This window comes from Ochotona princeps, chromosome 14 (genome assembly GCF_030435755.1).
Source record: "Ochotona princeps isolate mOchPri1 chromosome 14, mOchPri1.hap1, whole genome shotgun sequence".
Classification (NCBI taxonomy): domain Eukaryota; kingdom Metazoa; phylum Chordata; class Mammalia; order Lagomorpha; family Ochotonidae; genus Ochotona; species Ochotona princeps.
In genome coordinates this window covers 31,803,004-31,824,942 of record NC_080845.1, presented here as the reverse complement: position 1 = coordinate 31,824,942, position 21,939 = coordinate 31,803,004, and the positions used below count along the sequence as shown (strand labels likewise).

General features: G+C 44.2%; 1 protein-coding gene across 2 annotated transcripts in view; it reads left to right on the top strand.

Annotated features, from left to right (window-relative positions):
* The first annotated feature begins 1,502 nt into the window (after positions 1-1,502).
* The window catches only part of LOC101522617 (phospholipid-transporting ATPase FetA-like), a 106,408-nt gene continuing 85,971 nt past the window's right edge, over positions 1,503-21,939 (top strand). For both annotated transcript variants that reach the window (XM_058672696.1, XM_058672695.1), the window contains exons 1-2: positions 1,503-1,592; positions 6,876-6,919. The gene's annotated coding sequence lies outside the window, so the exon portion shown is untranslated. The remainder of the gene's footprint in view (positions 1,593-6,875; positions 6,920-21,939) is intronic.

Genomic DNA, 21,939 nt, shown 5'->3' with positions numbered 1-21,939 from the left:
AAGCCAAAATTCAGGAAACCTAGCTCAAGAGAGTCCTTGTCCCCAGGGCCACTGCCTTTTCGGGCTGTCCTCCACCTTGCAGGAAAAAAAAAATCTCGCCTTTGGCGTCTCCCCGTTTCATCTGCGTCACAGCTGTCCGGTTCTACGATGGCACTTGGACTCTGATCTCCTGGACAGACTGGGTGGAGGGCAGCGTCACTGCTCCCTGTGAGCTCAGAGATAGACTCTTCAAGTGGTCTGTGGACTTCCTGGGCCCTTGCTCAGCAATGTGATGTGGCCCTCGATTTCCTGGGCAGCGGCCTGGCAGACTTCCTGAGGACTTGGCATTGTCCACCCGCAGTACTGACCATGACGTGAAACAAGGAACCGAACTTCTCTGCTGCTGTTAATTACTGTACTTGCCATTGTTAGAGGAGATTGTAGACTAGTCTAATAAATTATCTTAGCAGTCTCTGGCATCTAGTAATTCTGCTTAAGTGTGAAGAGCCCAGAAATGCTGTCTGGGATATTGACAGATTTCTGCTGCTTCACACTCGTGTCCTTACCCCCAGTCCCCACCGGGCTGGTGGCAGAGTGGTGCAGCTGCCACGGGGCGGGCAGTAAGTGCTGCAGGTCCTAGGGCATCAATTCCCTGCGAGAGCTTCTGAGGAGCAGATGAGCTGCCGTGTGCTGGTCAGTTCTAGTCCACGCTGGCCCCTTTGCGCACACTCACTTGGGCAGAACGCAGCCTGGACAATGAGGACGAACAGGGCTGGAGCTTCCTGAGGGCTGATCTGCCTTGCAGGGGGCTGAGGCTGCCATGGGGCAGGGCAGCGGAGTCGCCTCCGTGAGGGCACCTGGCCTGCCCTTCAGGATCTCTCCAAAGAAGAAGAGCTGCAGGACAAGTGCCCCCAACTGGGGAATAAGTGAGTCCTTTCCTGCGTGGGAAGCAGCAGTGCTGGAGCAAGTGCTGCTTTCTGCCTGTGCTGGCCTTACTCGGGAGACAGTGGAAGCAGGGGAGGGCAGGACCTCACACTAAGGCCACTTCCATTGCTTACCAAACAAATCTCTGCATTCAGTTCCCAAGTCAATCTAAGACTCCCTCCTCCTACTGTCCCGTCCTCCCTCCCCACCAAAAAAAGCCAGCTTATTTCATTTCTGCCTCAAAATTGCCTCCGGAATCCTCTCCTCCTCACCTGCCCCCCACCTCCTTCCCCGGCGCTCTCCACAAGCGCTTTGCCTCTCCTTACCTGCCCCACAGATTGCCATACTACTTCTAGCTTCCAAAAGGAAACTTCAAGACTGCCAGGCACGCGGCTCTGCACTCATACGCTCTGGGCAGCTAGCTGAGATACCCTGCCAGTCCTGGCTGCCGCCACTGCACTCTGCATCAGCCAGTTTTTCTGCCCAAAGGTGGGGTCTTTCCATTGTCCCAAGTTCCAGGTGCTGCAGCATGCAGGCCGCCCCTCCTTGCGGGCGCCCGGTGGCGGAGAGGGGCTCGCGCACGAGGTGGGGGCGGGGTGCCGCTCTAGTCGGACCTGAGGCTGCCCTGCACTTGCGCAGAAAGATGCGGTAAGATGGAGGCCGCGGGAGTCGATGGCCACACGGCGACGGTGAGCAAGAGGAGCCCAAAGGGGGCGCCCACCGAAAGGTTGTCGCCTTCCACCTTGCTTTCTTGGGAGCCTGGACCCTCACACCACTTGCTCAGCCTGCACTTGCTGAAGGCCTTGATCTCTATCTGTTTTCCCTGGTAGCTGTCCAGTTTGACTCTGGAGAACTGACAAAATAGTCTATCTCTTAGCTCGCGTCTCCCTAAAACATCTTGTGATGGGAGTGAAACACGACTGTTAAATGATTTGACCACAGTTAATCACAGACCCCGCCTTTGTTACTTTATACGAGGCCTTATGTGATTTGCCTGGCATCTGATAGCATTTGAGTTTGCAATCCTGATGTTGAATTTGGGGTATTTTCTTAGCTAATATTTTGAGCCTCTTGGGGAGAATGGAAATCCAAAGAAAGAAAAGTGGACTGGTTTTGGCTGCTGTAATGCTCTGATTGGGGATTGGGGGTCGTTCAAACAGCTGGACCCCAGGATGAACTCTGTGCCAAAGGGATCCTGGGAAGAGGATTCAAGCAGAACACCTGTACCGCCACAGAGTCCCGACCCTCTAATGGGGTCTGGCCAAGATCCGTTTTTCTCTCTTTAACAGTTTTTAAAGGACCTGGTTCTGGTCTCTATGGAGAGCAGTATTTCAAAAATGCTGTCTTCTTGATTAGGGTATTATTCCAAGTTAATTCATTGTTAATGTGGAGAATATTCAGAACTTCCTGATTAATGACAACAGAGGCAGAAAGAGAGCATTGTCAGGGATGACTCAGGTTTCTGGCGTGGGCAGGTAGGCAAATGGTAATGTGAATGATGTTCCCAGACAGGACTTGGGCAATAGAGACAACAGAGTACGGTTTGCATGTGTAGTTTTTTAAAAATTTTTTTTTGTTTGCAATGATGGTAGAATATACATTACATAAAATTCTCCTAAATTCATAAATTACATGCAATTCAGCACATTCAGAATGCTGTGCAAACACCGCTTACCTACTTCCAGAACACTTTCCCTGTCCCAAAGGGAAAATTCATACTCATTAAGCAGTTACTCTGCAGTTTGTGTGGATTTGGAAGCAGCTGTGTGACACTGAAATAAACACAGTAAGTAGACTCTTGGATATGCAGGCAGGTGCTCAGGATGAAATGTGGGCTGAGGCTGGATGCCTAGCTAACATAGTCCTTATCTGTCCATGAGCTTATAGTATCTGAATGGCCTGAATTGGATATAAAATATATATAGGTAGGATCGGTATAAATATAATTAATCAACTCATCAAAGACAGTTCTTTATCTGAATAAAGCTGACAACCTGTGATATAAATAGTAAATGAATCCATAGACGTAGTTAAGAAGACTCTGGGGAAATGTGCAGTTGGAAGCAGAATGAGGCTGGAATTTTGCATGACATGAAGGTGTAGAGAGTATTTTCAGAAACAGAAGTTCTGTCTCAAAATAGACTCTCAAAGTGCAATATTGTTTCCTTTTTTTCTATGTACCTCTTTCTGTTGCCTCTACTAAACAGCCAAGCATGTTTCTCAGACTCACTCACTTATATTCTTAGTGTGCGTCTTTAGGTTACCACCCTTCACATTTCTCCCTGATTTGGTCTTCTTTTTGGCCATTTGGTGGCAAGGATGTCATTTATGGAGCTAGTAATAGAATTAAGCAAGTTGTTACAATTTACAGTGTATGTGTGTGGTTGCACACTTATACATGGATGTATACTTTAACAGTCTTGGAGAAGCATTGATCCTCTGAGATGTATGGGCCCTGAACCAACAGCATTATCTGAATTTATAAGAAACACAAATTCCTGAGCCCGGAGCAATGGCTCAGTGGCCAAATCCTCACCTTGCAAGTGCCAAGATGCCATGTAGGCACTGGTTCATGGCTCAGCTGCTCCACTTCCCATCCATCTCCTTGCTTGTGGCCTGGAAAAGCAGTAGAGGACAGCCCAAAGCCTTAGGTCCCTGCAGCTGCATAGGAGACCTGGAAGAGGCTGCTGGCTCCTGGCTTCAGATTGGCTCAGCTCTGGCTACTATGACCACTTGAAGAGTGAACCAGCACATGGAAGCTCTTTGTCTCTCCTCTCTGTAAATCTGCCTTTCAATAAAAGTAAATTTTAGGAAAAAGATAATAAATGCCAATTTTGGGCCCCGCTACAGACCTGCTAAATCAAAACTCAGGAGTGGGACCCAGCCTTCTAGGTGATTCCAATGAAATGAATGTTTGAAAACAACTGATAGAACTACTGGCCAGTTTTTCTCTGTATGGATACAACATAGGTTCCCGGTTCATTTATTTTCTATAAAGAATCTGGATGACAGCATTCATTAGCCCTTCCATGAAAAAGTTGTCTTTGAATATTCTTGTCCACCTGATCTTCTCCATCACCTTGAATTATAGATACAAATGTTACTTCCTGCATATTAGTTTCACCTTTCATGGTGCAGTTGCCATCTTCACCAAAGTAGATTGTGATTTAGCCAGCTAGTAAGACGTTTTGAGTAAATTGTTTCTGTGAGCACCCTGTATTACAAACCCAGAGTCCTTGGCATGGGAATCAGCCAGTGTCCTGCTGAGTCTCATCCTTAGTTTTGAGAGTGTAAAAAAGGACCTCGGTGAAATTGTACCCTTCCCCATCCCTCCCTCCTCCTTTACCAAGGACTTTTCAGTTTCATGGCTTTGCTCTACTTGTACACAAGTGCTTTGGCTCCCCAAGAGTTAGTAACTGTAGTCAGAAGTCAGAAGAAGCTTCACAGTGGTTATTCATGTCTGTCAAGGAAGATTTTCGGCTTTTAGTTCAAGGGGTGGGCCAGGCAGTACAATGTTTTAGTTGTTTCTGTGCTTCCAAGGAGAGTGTACACTAGTTGAGAGGATGGATGTTTTGCTTATCTTTATGCCTTCAACCAGGCCTTCACATGGAATACATGCTAAACCTTCAATAAACACTTGCCAAATTATGTTTACTTAGTCCTGAAGCTGAAGATAAAGATTTTCATTTTGCCCCTACCTCTATGCTACAGTGATGAGTTAAATAATGGACCTCTGAATTCCTCATTCTCTTAAAATAGATCTAACAAAGTTTGCTTGTCCAGTGTCTTTGCAAGAATCTAGAGAGAGGGCCCCGTGCAATAGCCTAGTGGTTAAATCCTTACCTTGCATGCGCCAAGATCCCATATGGGTGCCGGTTCATTTCCTGGATGCTCCACTTCCCATCCAACTCTCAGCTTGTGGCCTGGGAAAGCACTAAAGGATAGCCCAAAGCCTTGAGACTCTGCACCCATGTGGGAGACCCGGAAGAAGCTCCTGGCTTTGGATCGTCAGCTCCAGAAATTGCAGCCACTTGGGAAGTGAACTAGTGGGCTAAAGATCTTTCTGTCTCTCCTCTCTGTAAATCGTGAGTTTTTGTAAATATTCTTTTTTAAGTCTTCAGAGATACTTCAAAATTTGTGGGAGATGGAAGACCTTTATTTTATGCACAAAAATTGTTTTTAAATCCATACATGTGGTTTTGGTATGATGGCCTAGTGGCTAAATCCTCGCATGCCCCAGTATCCTGTATGGGTGCTGGTTCATGTCCTGGATGTTCCACTTCCTATCCAGCTCCCTATTTGTGGCCTGGGAAAGTAGTAGAGTGTGGCCTAAAGCCTTAGAACCCTGCAACCACATGGGAGTCCTGAAAGAAGCCTCTGGCTTTGGGTCAGCTCAGCTCTGGCCGTTGCAACCATTTGGGAAGTGAAAGAAGAAAGATCTTCCTCTCTGTTTCTCCTTCTCTGTAAAGCTTCCTTTCCAATAAGAATAAGTACATCTTTAAAAGTAAAAAAACCCATACATGCCAAAAAAAATCATGGAAATTTGCATATTATGAATGTGCTACATGGAGTCTCGATTCTTTTTGCACCAAACGTAACATCTTTTCCCTTCTCTGTGAACGTTGTGAAACACTGTTGTAAACAAGTATAAAATCATCCTCAAAAATCTAAGAACTCTAAACATGAGGTAACATATTTTGATCCACATGCTCCCTCTGTCCAAGGATTGCAGAGACAGCAGCACAGTACAGTAGGCTGGAAGTCAAGAGATGCCAGTGCTGGTGATGACTTAGATTCCCTGGCTGGCCATTCTCTTCTCTTCAGATGAGGAGGCATGGTTTTATTGATGCAGATCTGGATACATGTTGGAATCACCTGATTAAAAAAAATGATGCCTGGAACCTACTCTCAGAAGTCTAATTCAGTAAGTGTAGGATGTATGTGAGGCCTCAAGATTTTTTTTAACTCCCCCTGTGCAGCCAAGGATTTTTTTTTTAGATCCACAAAACCATTTGTTCAGATAAAATCTTACACAAACTTCAGGTTTTAAAATACAGACTGTTGGGACTTCCCGTGGCAGCTTTTTCAGGAATGACAAGCTCTGACTGCCCATCCCTTTTCCGCATATCACACTTCAGAATTCCTAAAACATCTTGAAGCAACATCAGAGAACTGCTTCTACAAGCTTCTTCATCTGCAAAGCAATGCTGTGCTCCTCTGCAGGAGACCTCTGTCCAGTGTCCAGCAACCTGCCCCAATGTCAAACCGATTCTTAGGATCTTAGCTTTCCATTGACTTCCCCTTGGTTAACCTAACTCTACTGCTGGGGCAAAGTCGTTTTAAAATGTAGGAAGCAGAAGAGCTTCCTGGGCTCTAGATGTTACCCTTCTCCTGGATTCGAACACAGCACACCTGGGGTGGGAACGGGTTTGTTTTTCACAAGGATGTCACATCTTTGAAACAAGTTGTTTCACAGGTCACACTTATGGCTCTCAGAGGCTTAGGGGCAAAAAGGTAACGAAAGAGGATCTGCTAGAACATGGGGCTACAGTAAAGTAATGCATTCTAGCTGTACTCAGTGCCAAGCCCATCAAAGAAGAACACCTGGGTATTTAGAGCTACAAGTTATACTCTGGATCATGGGGCTCAGTCGCACTTTTCAGTTCATTGCCCTAGAAACCCACATATTCCAAGTGTGAATATGGTTGGGTCAAGAGCAGTCAGCCAAGCCGGATCCAAATCCTGCCCACCACTTTGTGATCACATGATGCTAAGCAAGTCACTTCCCTCGACTAAACCTCAGGGTTTTTGTGAGTGAAAAAGTAATAAGCTCCTACTAGTCCCTGATTGTAGTAGAAATTAACATCTATGGAAAGGCTTAGTCACGTGTCCAGGACACACTCAATTTTGATAAGTGGCATTACTGTATCAGCAGGACCCTGGCTGACAAGCAGTTTCTTTTTCATTCTTAGGTGGCGTTTCTCTGAGATGAAATACATAAAACGTTTTATTTCAGGTAAGTACTCGGCCCCAGCTCCTATGTGCTGAGATGCACAGTCCTCAGTGGGATTTGCTTAGGACATCCCTGCAACATCCTCCTTCCCCCCTTCTCCCCCAACGCAGTCTGTGTGCTGAGAGCCCCGGTGAAGCGCTGGACTGAAGCCCTGCAAGGAGCTTAGTTTGGCTCTCCGAGAGCAAAGCAGCATTCAGTCTCTGCTCACCTTACCTGTCCTGAGCCTTTTTTTTTTGGTTTTTCTTCCTCTGCAAAAGTGAGAGGAAAACTAAACTGCAAAGTTGAACTTGAGGTTAAAATGAAATATTTGATGATAACCCTCTGGGTAACACTAATTCATACTTGGGAGGAGCACTTGAATGGTTCTGTTGGAAGGCAATGGGAGGAATGTTCTACTTGAGACAGGTGTTTCAAACTGAACGTGTCTTTGACAAAACTAAAGATGAGTGTTTCTGACCCATAAGCTTTCAAGGAGAGAAGAATAGTTCAACAAAGACTTTTCACTGAATGTATTGATCTTGTTAGAATTATTGTGTTGGAGTGAGGAGAATCGTGCTCTGACCACTCCTTTCTCTTGACCTCTCAGCCTTTTCCCCTATGAGCTTAGAATAGGCCGATTTGAAGAATCTTGTTGAATTTGTTTTCTTTTCCGTAGAGAGCTAACATAACCCCTTTCTACAATCTGGGGTTCTACGATTTGCATCCATAGCATCACAATTTACCTTAATAGTTTCTGCTATGGCTACTTTGGAGAAAGCTTAGGGTTTCTGTGAACACCTGTAACTAAATCAACCTTGTCATATCATTCCAACCAAATGATGATCAAATGGGAAAAGCTGCGATTTGTGAATAAAGTTTTTGAAAGATTTGTTTTTGTTTGAAAGACAGAGTTACATAGAATGAAAAAGAGGTTTTCCATCTACTGGTCCACTCCCCAAATGGCCACAAATCCAGAGCTAAGCTGATCTAAAGCCTAGAGCCAGGAGCTTCTGGGTATTCTCGTGGGTGCAGGATCCCGAGAACTTGAGCCATCCTCTGCTGCCTTTCCAGGTCTTAAGCAGGTAGGTGGGTCAGAAGTGGAGCAGTCAGGACAAGAACCAGCACCCATATGAGATGACAGTACTGCAGATAGAAGCTTAGCCTACTGCACCATGGCATTGAGCCTATGAATATGGTTTTAAAGAATTTGAAAAGCAAAAGAGTAAGCTATAGGATTTCAAAGTATGTTCAGGGAGAAGAGATTGATTTTGGCTTTAGTGAAACAACATCTGTTTCACTTGAATTGTGTTTGTCAACATATTAAAAGCTGAACTTTAGAGGATGGATGAGGGCCAACATTGTGGCATAGCAGGTAAGTTTGCCTGCTGCAAAGTCGGCGTTCATATGGGTGCTGGTTCATATCCTGCTTGCTCCACTTCCAATCCAGCTCCCTGTTAATGGCCTGACATAACCAGTGCAAGATTACCCAAATTCTTGTGCTCCTGCCACCCACATGGGAAAGCCAGATGAAATGTCCTGGCTTCAGCCTGGCGTAGACCTGGACATTATGGTCACTTGGGAAATCAACTGCCAGATGGAAGAGCTCTCTGTTTTTCTCTAAGTTAGAAATAAGTGGGTTTTTTTTAGATTAATATTTTAAGTAAAAAGGAATGTAAGGGTTACATGAATGGAAAGTATCCTCATATTTAGGAGGGAGAGTTGTTAAAAATGTGATGATACTTAATGTAGTTTGGGCCTTTATTTTTGAACTCACATAACATTCTATGTGTATATAAGATCAACTGTCTATTTATCCAAACTCTCATTGATGTTTGCATTTGTGGCCATCCAAATCCCATGTGTGAGGTTGCAGAAGGGGTTTTACTGTTAGATTTTGGCTTGATTCCAGCTCTTCCAATTGCACCCTTGACCTCATGACCTATCCTCATCTCAAGATGGCATTAGCACATTTATGCCTTTATGGTGTTTATTCTCTGCCTAACGTCTTGGAGAAATCTGATAGTTAATGAAGCACATTTTTTAAGACCAAGCTTGTTTCTTTTAATGCAGACTGTTATCATAATGTTTAGGCATTGCTCAGTAAGAGCTGTGTTGAGCTTGGGGCTGAGCAAGCTAGTTAAGGTAAGTCTTGGATGATGTATCTCAATGCAAGAACAACTTCCAGATGACAGGTAAATGGATAGATAACTACTCTTAATTCTTTCATTATAGCACATTGAGAATCTTTAAAAAGCTTAGGACCTCTCCCTAGAACGTACAGTTTTAAATAGACAATTTCAGGATGGTTCACAAGTTTCTAGAACTCACCTGTTGAGCTTTGGTCTGCAAAACAAAAGCAAGCTACTGGAGAAGGAGTTAATGCAAAGTAACTATACTGTGCATCCTTCAAGCCATTCTCCATAAATGCTTTTCTTAAGTTTTGATGTCTAATGGATAACAGTTAAGTCCAAAATTATACCTGGAATGCAAATAGCCTGTATTCTAGAATTGTGAGCCTTGGGTATTAGATATTTCTTCAGAAGTTGACCTTGGAATAGACTAGGGATCTCAGGAGCAGGACTATATAAAAGAGTGAGTGGATTTCAAACTGTCAGGAAGGAAGGAAGGAAAGAAGGAAGAAAAGAAAGGAGGGAGGGAGAGATAGAAAGAAAGAAAGAAAGAAAGAAAGAAAGAAAGAAAGAAAGAAAGAAAGAAAGAAAGAAAGAAAGAAAGAAAGGAAGGAAGGAAGGAAGGAAGGAAGGAAGGAAGGAAGGAAGAAAGAAAGAAAGAAAAGAAAGAAAGTTTGTTAAGTAAGTTCATTCATTCCTGGAAAAGAGAAGCCACACTGGGTCCTTCTATGATAGGCTTATTTCACTTAATATTGAGTTCTCAAGGTACAGACATGTTGTAGTATCTGTGAAAAAATATTTCTCCCTTTTTAAGGCTAATATTCCACTGTATGAATATAGCACTTTTTTGTTTCTCCTTCCATCTGTTGGTGAACACCTCCGTTGCTTCTACCCTTTGGCTGTTGTGAATGATGCTGCTATGAACTGGGGTCTCTTCATGTCCTTGCTTCCCATTCTTTTGGGTGTATACCCAGAAGTAGAATGCTGGATCATTGGGTAATTCTATTTTTAATTACTGTAGGAGTACTATATTGTTTTCCATAGTAGCTGCATCATTTAACATTTCCACTGAAGGTGTGTAAGAGCTCAGTTCTCCACATCCTCATCAACACCTGTTATATTCTGGGTTTTGCTGTTTTCAAGATTCGTTTATTTATTTGAAAGGCATAGTGACAGGGAGAGGTGGGGGGACAGAGATAGATACAAAGAGACAGAGAGAAATGAGCTTCTGTTCCCTGATTCACAGCTGTGGGTGGCCTATGCTGAAGTCAGGAGCCAGGAGGTACATCAGGGTCTTAGAGACTTGAGCTGTATTCACTTCTTCCAAGACATGTTAGTAGGGCGCTGGATCAGAAGCAGAATAGCTGGGACTTGAACCATTACTCTGACATGGCATGTGAGTATCCCAAGCAGTGGCCTAATCCTCTGCACTTCAATGCCTGCCCTTGGTAGTTGTTCTAAAAACCACATTGAAGCAGACATTGGGCATAGTAGTTAAGACGCTGCTTGAAATGTCTGCATCTCCTATCAGAGTGCCTGATTCGAGTCCCAGCTCCACTTCAGATTCCAGTTTCCTGCAAATGCACTTCCTAGGAAGCAGTGGGGGGTGTGGTTCAGCTACTTGGATCCCTGCTACCAATGTGGGAAACTAAGATTAAGTTTCCAGCACCTGACCTCAGCCTGGCCTGGTTCCAGCTGTTGCAGGCACTTGGGAAATGAACCAGGAGATGAAAGATGCCTGTGCTGACTCAGTCACTGATTTTCAAATAAATTTTAAAAATTAACATAAATGAAAGGAATTTGACTATTTTACTTTACCTAGTAGCCCTCCCTAATCCACAGCAATATGTCCCTAGCTCTCCAGGAGACTAGAAACCATGGCTAGTAGAGAGCTTATATTCTGTATTCTATATTTTTTTCTTATACATACATTCCTATGATCACGTTTAGTCAAGTAGGTGGGGTAAGAACTTAGCAACAATGACTAATAATCAAATAGAACCACTATGCCGATAGGCTGTAATAAAGTATCAGCATTTTAGGGGCCTCGTTAAGTCAAATAAGGCTGTCTTGATCAGAAGTACTGCGGCCCTGTGACAGGGACATTGAGAGTGCAAAGGTTTCTAGGGTGACTGAGCGGCGGTATGGACACAGGGATGATCCACAGCCCAGGTGGAACATGGGAACAGCACACAATGTACAACTTTCCAGCTGTTTGTTTCTCGAATTTTCCATGTAAAATTTCTGGTCCACGACTGGCTTCTGGTAACTGAAACCTCTGAAAGTGAAGTCACGGATGAGGGAGACTGGTGTAGACTTTTGGTTTGTGTGCATTTTGAAAATAAGAATATACTTACATGCTATTTGCATGGAAAAGTTTTTAAAAATACCAAAATTACTTGAGAAAACTTATGGTGGTATGAACTTTGATAGGATACATCTTCCTTCTGTATCCACATGGGGCAGCTGAATTCTTGTAGTGTACAGAACCCAGTCTCTTGGCTTTTTGGGTAGAATATAAAGGGAAAGATAATTTTATGTTTCTAGTTTATTGGCTAACAAAGAGTTAAGAATCCTAAGGAGTGGCATAGCAAGACCATATAAACATTGTGGGAAAATCTAGAAGACAATTTTCTTAAGTAATGAAAGTTTGCCGTTTGGTCACCAAGATTTTTTTAAATTTTATTTTTTGATGATGTTTACGTTGTTGAGAATGATGGATGCCCATATGGTCCCACTGATTAGGGTGAGAAGGGTCAAGGAATAGGGGCAAGTGGATGAGATGATTTGTTTCCAAATTTTCCTCCTCTTCTTCCTGTATCTGCGGGAAGGGGGAAGAGAAGGGGAGAAGCTACACCCAGCATCCTCACCACATCACTGCCTGGGGATGGGCGATGGTCACCCAGTGTCATCCGAGGGATCCCAGTGTGGAGTATGCTCCAAGTATTCTGCTCAGATAGTTTTTGTGGTTCTGAAATGCTGTTGATTCCATTGCTCCAAGGATGAGGGAATCCTTCCAAGGTCCATCGGCTGACATAGTCCACCCTAGAGTCTCCAGTCGCCCAGATGCTTGTTGTCAAGGCTTGCTTGGTAGTGTTGTCTAATTTATTCTGTCCTCCATCCTATGCTATGGTACTAAATATCCTCTGCAAGCCTCAATGAACTGCTACATCCCCCATGTGCATCTGGACATGCTGTCTTCAGCAACTGAGAAGGCCCTGTTCAGACACCTGTACTCCATGCTCAGACTACAGATCCTGTAATTGGAGTTCTGAGTCCAGTGTTTCAGTTGGGGTATTCTCCAAAGAAACCTAGTCTGAGGTGACTCCAGACCTGACTCCCGTGTGTGCTAGCCAATATATGGTCTGGCTTAGTCCTTCACCCAGATCAACCTACACACACACTGGTGGTTGCAGTTGCTGGGTCAGCTCTGTCTTTAGTCCCATCTCTTACACAAATCAATGGATGCTGAGGACCAATCCTGTTCACTACACAGTTGGCCCTCATGTTCACCAGTAGGAACTGCAGCCTAGTTGGAATGACTCCCAAGAGCCCCTACCAGGCCTACCCTCAGCCCTGGTTCCCGTGCCTTCTGGTATGTGCAGCAGACTTGTCCAGTCTGTCCCACATCCCATTTGCTTTTTGTATGCACCAATGGGTGCTGGAGCCTAGCTCAGCCCAACTGAGCCCACTATCCAGCCCATACTTATGCTGGAGGGTGCTACCACTTATCTAGCCATGTCCACCCTCAGCTCTTGTTCTCATGCTCACTGGTGGGAGTTTCAGCCCATCAGAGAGGTGTCTACAGTTTCCCTACTAGGTCCACTTCCAGCGTTAGATCTTGCACTCTCTAGGTGGTTCTGCAGTCTAGCTCAACAGGATTTGCCCCTATTCTCAGCATTTGCCAGCTGATGCTGTGGCAAAGCCTGACCAACCTGCACATACTCTGACTCAAGCATGAACCAGTGGAAATGGTCACTTAGCCCAGCCTGGCTAGCTCCCTAACCCAACTTACACGCAAGCCAATGTGTGTTGTATCTCTGTCTAATCTAATTCACCCCTGGGCCCAGTTCTCACACTCACCAGTGGGAGCAGTGGCCCAGCAGGAGAACCCCTGCTGTCCCCCAACTGGACTTGCCCCCTCAACCCGGGTATCATGTATGCTCTTGGATGCTATGGCCCAGACTGACATGACCCACCCCACCTTGGCATTTGCTGCCAGGGACTGTAGCCCTACTCAGCCTGGCCTGTCCTCAGTTTCAGCCCATGGTGGTGGGTGCTACAGGCTAACCCAGCCCAACCAGCTCCTAGTCCTGGCTCTAATGTGAACTACCTGGTGTTGTGGCACAACCGAGCCTAACCTGCACCCCATCCTGGTTCTCACATCTGCCTGTGGGTGTTATGAACTGGCCCAGCCTGGCTCGCCTCCAGAGCTGACCCACACATATGCTGGCAGGTACTGTAACCTGGCTTGGTCTGGGCTGCTCCTAGACTTGGTTCTTACACTAACCTGCAGGGAATGCATCCTGACAGAGGAGTTCCCAAAGCTTCTCTATCAGGTCACCTCCCAGTGGCAGATCTCATGCATACTGGTGGATCCTTGGCCCAGACTGACTCAGTCCACCTCCTGTCCTGGAAGGAGCAGTGGCTTTGCCACATGCTTGCTGACAAGTAGAGCAGTCTTGCCTGGCCTGCCCCACACCCTATTCCTGGGTGTGCCTATGGGTGCTGCAACCTGGAGCAGTCCAGCCTATTCTAAATCCTAGTTTCCATGAGTGTCATGGATTTTTATGGTCATGCCTAAGCCATCCTAGCTCTTGAGCAAACCAGTGGACATTGTAGTCCCACAAGGGTGAGCCCACATATTGCTCACAAAATCTACTCCTAGACCTGGTTCTCTTGTTTGCTGGTTAGTATCATGGCCAAGCCCCAATGTTATCTGTGCCCTATTCCAACACTCACTGGCAGGCACTGTGATTTAACCTTACCAGGTAGGCCCCCAGCCCTAACGTTAATGTGTGCTAAGGGGTGGTCTTCAGTGGGGGGTTGATACTAACTAGTCCAGCTCAGGTCTCCCATGTGGGTGGGTGCATTGGTCTGATCCAGAAATGTCCTGCAGCTTCCTGCCTCCAAATTGTTTGGCCTCAACCCCCTCACTTACCTGCAGCTACAGTGGCCTTGTTATCAGAAGTCCCCCAGAAGTCATTCCTCAGCTGCAACATACTCTCTCAACAGTCCTCCCTCCACACTTCCCATATGCCCTTCCCTGATCAACTCACAGCTCCTGTGTTCACAAGGGTATGGGTTTCCCAGCCTGGTCTCCTGGCAGGGTGGCACGCTGGCCTGGAGCCCTGCCTGCCCACCTGGAACCTGAGTCAGTCCTCCGGCACACATGACAGCCTGGGATGCTGGAACGTTATTCAGCCTCTTGATGTGGAGGCTGTCCTCTCCCAGAGCAAGTAATGAAGCAGAGAGTGAGAACAAGTTTGAGTCTGCAGTGCTTTGTGTGACCCAGCTTCAGTCACATACCAGCCTCTTCTCGCTGTTAGAAACCAGTCCCTGAAGGGAGGATAGAAGACTTTGTGGTTGTGTTTGACAGCACTCTAGTGGTGAAATGAATTCTTGTATTTTATATTGTGTCATTTTCTCTCTTTGTGGTCTCCTCCCTGCTCTTGTTAGATGTGCCTGTTTTCACTCCTTGAATCCTGATTTATTACCTCTGGTCTTTAGAATTGTAAACCAGTTAACTTGACAATTAGCATGGCAGGTAAAATAGGAATAGGAAAGATATTCTGGAAAACCCTTTATAAGTCAAGTACATAAGTTTCGTGCCAAGATCCCATGTTGTCTGGCATTGTCAGCTGTTGTTGCCAGGCACAAACCTTCCAGTCAGGAGGTTGTTAAAGAAAAAGTGACTACATTCTAGGAAACACAGAGTTGGCTTCCTTACCACATCCATTTTCTCACTATTCTCACTTGTTGTTGGGATATATTTTCATAGGAATCATATAACACAATGGCTCAAAGCAATGACTCTGACATCAGGTGGTCTGGGCATCAGTCCTGGGTTTGTTACTGACTTAAGTGATCTTGGGCAGTTACTTACCCTCTCTGGGACTAAGTTGTATCTTTTTTTTAAGCTTTGTTTATTTTAGTGGAAAGGCATATTTACAGAGAGAAGAGACAGACAGAAAGCTCTTCCATCTGCTGGTTCATTCCCCAAGTGGCCATAATGGCCATAGCTAAGCTGACCTGAAACCAGGAGCCAGGAGCTTTTTCTGGGTCTTCCACATGAGTTCAGCATCCCAAGGCCTTAGGTCCATCCTCTACTGCCTTTCCAGGCCACAAGTAGGGAGCTAGAAGGGAAATGGAACAGCTGGGACATGAATGGACAACCATATGGGATCCTGGTGCAAGCAAGGCGAGGATTTAGCCACTGAGTCATCACACCGGGCCCCTCAGTTCCATCATTTGTTACACAGAGACAATAATATGGTGGTATCTAACTCACATGGTGATTTTAAGGGTTAAATGAAAAATATACATAAGTGCTGGAAGCACAGTCATTTTGGAATTCATGTTTTCTCTTCTTAAGTCATATAATCAATTTCTGCAGTTGCTTAAGTAAGTAAAATGTGTAAGTTGTGAGTTCACAGACACACGTAATTAGTTGAAGCTGCCCAGGGTCCACATACCCATAATCTATTTCTGCTCATTCTCAAGTTCCTAGGTGGTTTCAAATTCAAACCCTGTGATTATGAGCTAAACTCAACATACTTGTGAAACTAAATACGCTTCTAAAAAATACCACAAATCCAACATGAGTTATGCATTAGCTTCCATTTCCCACGCTATTCATTTCCTGTCTGTTTAGCATGACTAATTGAAGATTTGTCTTGCTGTGTCTATGTGACGGCATACAGGTTCTGGCCCAGGTCTTGGAAGTAGGTATTGAGGAAAACCCTTCTCAAGGTCAGGCCTTGATGTAGCTCAGTGACCTTGCTGCTGTACTGGTTCTGGTCTGTGTAAATGTTACGCATCAACAAGTTCAATGCGTGGCCAGAATGCCTGCGCAGTGTGACTCTGGCAGGAAGAGAGCCAAGGAGATTAGATGTTTGTCTTGAGCAAGTTTAATTAGAGACATTCTACGGCGCAAAAAAAAAAAAAAAAAAAAAAAAAAAAAAAAAAAAAAAAAGACAAAAAAGGGTCCTTATGGTTTAAAGTTGAGAGATGATCACTCAAAAGGGAGGGGATGGAGATGGGTTTTCTGATCTCAGGTCTTAGGTCTTAGCCTCAAGACAGTATGTCCAGTTCTGACTTTTTTTTCCCCATGTACCACATCTCTCAAGTCTCATTTGTCCCCCTATAAAAGGCAGAGTCCTCCTTCCCAAATGTCAGGCTAATGAGATGATCTTTATCATCTGTAAGAGCTAAAAAAAAAAAAAAATGCAAATGATGAATTCTTGTCTTTTTAAGACAGAGAGGAATTTAAGGAAAACAAAACCACCAGAAGGTTAGTAATCTGTAATTTATTCATGATTCAGAGACATAAAGGATTTTTAAAAAAAAAAACTCTTTTCTTTAGAAACAGTGCTGATTAGTCTGGCCCTAATGATCAGCTGTGAAAGTCGTCACTTAGTGCTCTGCACAAAGAACAAAGGATTCCTGAGAGGGTGGAGGGAAGGGAGATGGAACCAGAGGGGAAAGTGCTCCCTCACTTATTGCTTTAGGGCATTAAATATTTTCCTACTGAAATGCAAGGCCCTGCAAGTTTAAAGCAATGAAATCAGGTTTACTTGCACTGTGTGATAACAAAATTCTAAATCTGTGGGTTGGCAAGACCAAATACAGTGTCTCACAACTGCAAAGTTTTTCTGTTTTCCAATCTCTTGGTCATCCCTTTGGGAGAGCTAACTATTGAGCAAACTGCTCAGCCCTCAAGGGAGTTCGGCAAAACACTGGGTAATAACAAACCCCTAGGGCCACTAGAGAGCAACACACAATTACTAAGCGCTGATACTGTATTTTACTACTCATCCTTCTTTTCAAGATTTACTTATTTGTATTGGAATGGCAGATTTTATAGAAAGTAGGAGAAATGGAGAGAAAGATCTTTCATCCACTGGTTCACTCCCCCAAATGGCTGCAACAGCTAGAGTTGAACTGATCCAGAGTCAGGGGGCAGAAGGCAAGAGCCTCTTCTGGGTCTCCCACACAGGTGCAGGGTCCCAAGGCTTTGGGCTGTCCTCCACTGCTTTCCCAGGTCACAAGCAGGGAGCTGGATGGGAAGTGAAACAGCCAGGTTACAAACCGGCACCAATATGGAATCTGATGTTTGCTAGCAGAGGATTAGTTAATTGAACCATCAGTCACAGTGTTTCTGTGGCTGTAATACTAGGTTGCTTTGGTTTTGATTTCACAGTACCCCTTGTTCCCCTGCTGAATTCCCTAAGAGGCCTCTGGTCTGCTGCTGCTGCCATCTCTCTCTCTCTCTCTCTCTCTCTCTCTCTCTCTCTCTCTCTCTCTCTCTCTCTCCTCTTCCCTCCTTCCTTCCTAAATTCAAAGGTGCATCTCATTGGACTTGATAGTCGTGATTTCCTCATTGTTTTAGAGGTCACCACGACCCTATGTGACATTTTCTGTGACCGATGTCAGAAGCATACAAGCTCCTGCTGCTTTGTGGGTATGCATTCAGTGAGGTCCTCCCAGCAAGCCAGTTATCAGGTTTTACATGGCTGATTATGTGACGCATGAGGGGTTATGCTTTTGTAGAGCACATCTGCCTCCGCCTCCTCCCCCTCTTCCCCCTCCTCCAGAGAGGCCCAGCTTCTCTTTGCTGTCTGGAATTGTTACTTTACTTTACCCTGCTACGTGATGACTTGCTTATGTGCCCTTCTGCTTTTAAACAGGGAGCTTCCTAAGGGTAGGGAGTGCACCCTGATAATGTCCACTTTTCCCATTGCACTGCAGCCCAATGAATGGTAGCTGTAGATACAATGAAAGGTGTATGTTGGAAATGGTTCAAGCCTAATGACTGTTTAAAGTCTGTTCAGATAATTTGGTTAGTACAATATGTCTAGATGTGAGTTGTTTAAATACTGATCTTTTAGTGCTATGACCAGTTACTGTAAAGAGCCTTCTCTTTGTAAACCACATTTTGTTAGAATTCTACACATTTTCCCTCTCTATCCTGTTGTTTTTTATATTTTTCACCTGGAGATTGTAGGAAATAGTGCTAAGATTTATTCCTGTTCCTCTACCTCTAAAACCTTGGATATAAAGGAAATGAGATTTATGATTGAACATTCAGTTGTAATATCTGGGGCTGGTGCCTTTGCAAATAGGCTAAGCTTCTGTCCATCTAGTCGTGCTGGCATCCTGTATGGACATTGGTTTACATCTTGGTTGTTCCACTTCCAATCTAGCTTCCTGCTTATGGCCTGGAAAAGCAGTAGGCCCTGCAACCACATGGGAGACCCAGAAGAAACTCCTGACTCCTGGCTTCAGATGGGCTTAGCTTCAGCTATTGTGGCTATTTGGGGAGTGGACCAGTAGTTGGAAGATCCTTCTCCTGTCTCTGCTTCTCTCTATATGTCTGCCTTTCCAATAAAAATAAATAAATCTTTTTTAAAAATTGTAATGTTATGCAGATCAAGGCAAAACTATCTAAAAGACAGCATAGACCAATTAAGATCTGAATGAATATATTTATACAAACAATATTCCTGGAAATACTCTTTGTTAGCAATAAATATAGAAATGTGAGAGAGAAGAATTCTTTGGTTGTGTGCATTCCAGTGTTGTCCAAGGCAGAGACTGGACCTCACACACATGAACATTCCTATCCCCCATTGTGGCTGACTCAATGAGACGTTTGAAGCACACAATTGAATTTTGCTACCTCTAATTCCATATTCATCAAACAACTTTCTGATTATGAATAGCATCTCATGTGTATCTTCCTGTAAAGAAGAAAAATATTTGGCACATGCCAAAACAAAGATGACGTTCATTGGGACAGTTCATCTGTTTTATTGCAAATTATCACCTACCCCGAAACCTTATCAGCGTTAACTTGGATCATGGATTCAGTATCCACATCTGAAATCAAATTTCGTAGCCTGAAAATTAGAATCTAGATTCAGGACTTTAGTGCATTCAGCAAGATACATCCCATCTTATTGCTTTTACCTCTTACATCATTGTCAGATGTAACCCTCTGTCCCCATTCCCATTGCTGGTACCTCCATTCATTTATTTATTATTCATTACTTTTCATCCTAATGACAATAGCAGCATCTTTTTTTTTAAGTGATTACAGTGAGGTTTTTTAAAAGATTTATTTATTTTATTACAAAGTCAGATATACAGAGAGGAGGAGAGACAGAGAGGAAGATCTTCCATCCGATGATTCACTCCCCAAGTGAGCCGCAACGGGCCAATGCACGCCGATCCGAAGCCAGGAACCAGGAACCTCTTCCGGGTCTCCCACGCGGGTGCAGTGTCCCAATGCATTGGGCCGTCCTCAACTGCTTTCCCAGGCCACAAGCAGGGAGCTGGATGGGAAGTGGAGCTGCCGGGATCAGAACCGGCGCCCAGATGGGATCCCGGTGCGTTCAAGGCGAGGACTTTAGCCGCTAGACTACGCCGCCGGGCCCAATAGCAGCATCTTAACTCATTTCCTGGCCATTAATCAAGCCTGACAGTGGTTAATTCTGTAACTTTCTAAATCATGAGTCTGAGCATATTACCTTTTGAATTGCTCATGGTATTCTGCATTGGTCTCTACTCCCTGCCCTTTCACATGCTGTTATACCTCCTTGAATGGAAATCCATACCCACTATAAACGGATGTATAAATATAAACTGATTTACATTTATTTATGCTTTAAGACTCAGTTCAGGATCTGTCCCAGGAAACCTTGCTTGATTCTTGCCATCTGGTTGATCTGTTGCTCTTTTGCCTTCCTCTATCACCCTGCCCTTGCACCTGTCGTTACCCACCACACTGCATAGTGACTATGACCCCAGTCTCCCTTACCAGACTGTGAATTTCCATGACCAATAAGGCAGTGTGTGTGTGTGTGTGTGTGTGTGAATTCATTGATGAGTGGCATTTCCAAAGATCATGTTTGTGAATATTACTGTAGTATGTAATTCCTCCAATAGAATGTCATGGAGTATCATTGAAATGGTAAGTAATCCCAGGGTTTTAAATGAAAATCACTGCATACATCAGAGCAAGTGAACAACAACAAAACTCCAAGCCTCTTTAAAATGTAAACCATGCTGGGCCCAGCAGCATGGCCTAGTGGCTAAAGTCCTCGCTTTGAATGCTCCGGGATCCCATATGGGCGCCGGTTCTAGTCCCGGCAGCTCCACTTCCCGTCCAGCTCCCTGCTTGTGGCCTGGGAAAGCAGTCGAGGACAGCCCAATGCTTTGGGATCCTGCACCCGCGTGGGAGACCCGGAAGAGGTTCCTGGTTCCCGGCTTCGGATCGGCGTGCATTGGCCCGTTGCGGCTCACTTGGGGAGTGAATCATCGGATGGAAGATCTTCCTCTCTGTCTCTCCTCCTCTCTGTATATCTGACTTTGTAATTAAAATAAATAAATCTTTTAAAAAAAATGTAAACCATGCTGTTTGTTGCTGTTAAAAAGTACTTTTCCCATTTTCTCCTGAATATTATATTTAGGTTTTTTAGTTAAAAATGTGTTATACAGTCAGGCACATTATTGAGCTTTATTTTTCTTAATCTTTAGACTCATGGAGTAAGTCTAAGACTAGGAAGGGCAGTACAAATTATCCTGACTAATCTCAAGCACAGAGACTGTGAGTGGTCTTAGCAAGGTTGAATTAAAATCTCAGATTTCACAAATGTCTCATCATTGAGTTTTACCAAACAGGATATGGTTGTAGAAAGTGTAAGAGAACAAGACTACTAAGACAAGCACCCTGAGCTTTTTCTCTTGATATGGTCACTGTCCACTCAAGATGCACAAATTCAGAACTTAACAGCTTGTTCCTAGGAGATCAACTCACTCTTCTGTGGAGAGGAATCAGTCACACAGGAGGCAGCTCATTGAGGAGTTTACTGTGAGACATCTAACAACGCTGAGGGCCTTGCCTTTCAGTGGCCAGCACTGCCTAGGAGGCCCACATAGATCTCAGGATTAGAGCAAAGAGCTCCCAATGTCCTCTGCAGTACTGGCATGAAGATATGCCATGATAATCTGTAAAGCTGTTCTATGTTCCTGTAATATTTCTGTCTGAGTATTTTGGATAGACATTATAAACAGGAAGACTTCTCTCCAAAGCAGTGATGGGTACGGCAATAAATGCTTTCAGTATTTTCTAATCTGTGAAAACTGTTGCATTTTCTGCTGATAAATAGGCTAGTTTTAAAGTGTAGAGCTTTTCTTAGGTAAGTTATACTTTCACATCTTTCATTCCTTTCTAGAAAGGACATATGAAGATTTCTGTAAGCTGGATTTTCATCTTAGCATACTTACTATCTCTTGGGCAGATTATTTTCCAAGTACATTTCCATCCTTGGTTAACCTTATTTCTTAGTGGTGATTTCTTGTTGACTTCATCTCAAGGAGATAATTGTATGTGTTTAGTGTCTGGTTCCCAAATGCTCTTGTGCCTTTGGTGGATCCTGCAACCATCCTTCAAGTACCATATTAAGACCACCATACAGTTGGCTACTAAGTATGAGTCAGGTGGCCATTGGGAGATCCTGGAATTCAGGGATTATCTGAATTTTCTGTAAACTGGAGTTGCAAAGAAGGTCTGCAAAAATGAATGATTGTGCCAACCTGTCCAATCTACTGTTAGAATTGCAATGATCATAACCTTAAACTCTTGATCTAAATTTGTTTTTAATTATCTCATTTATTTGGTTTATGAATTTA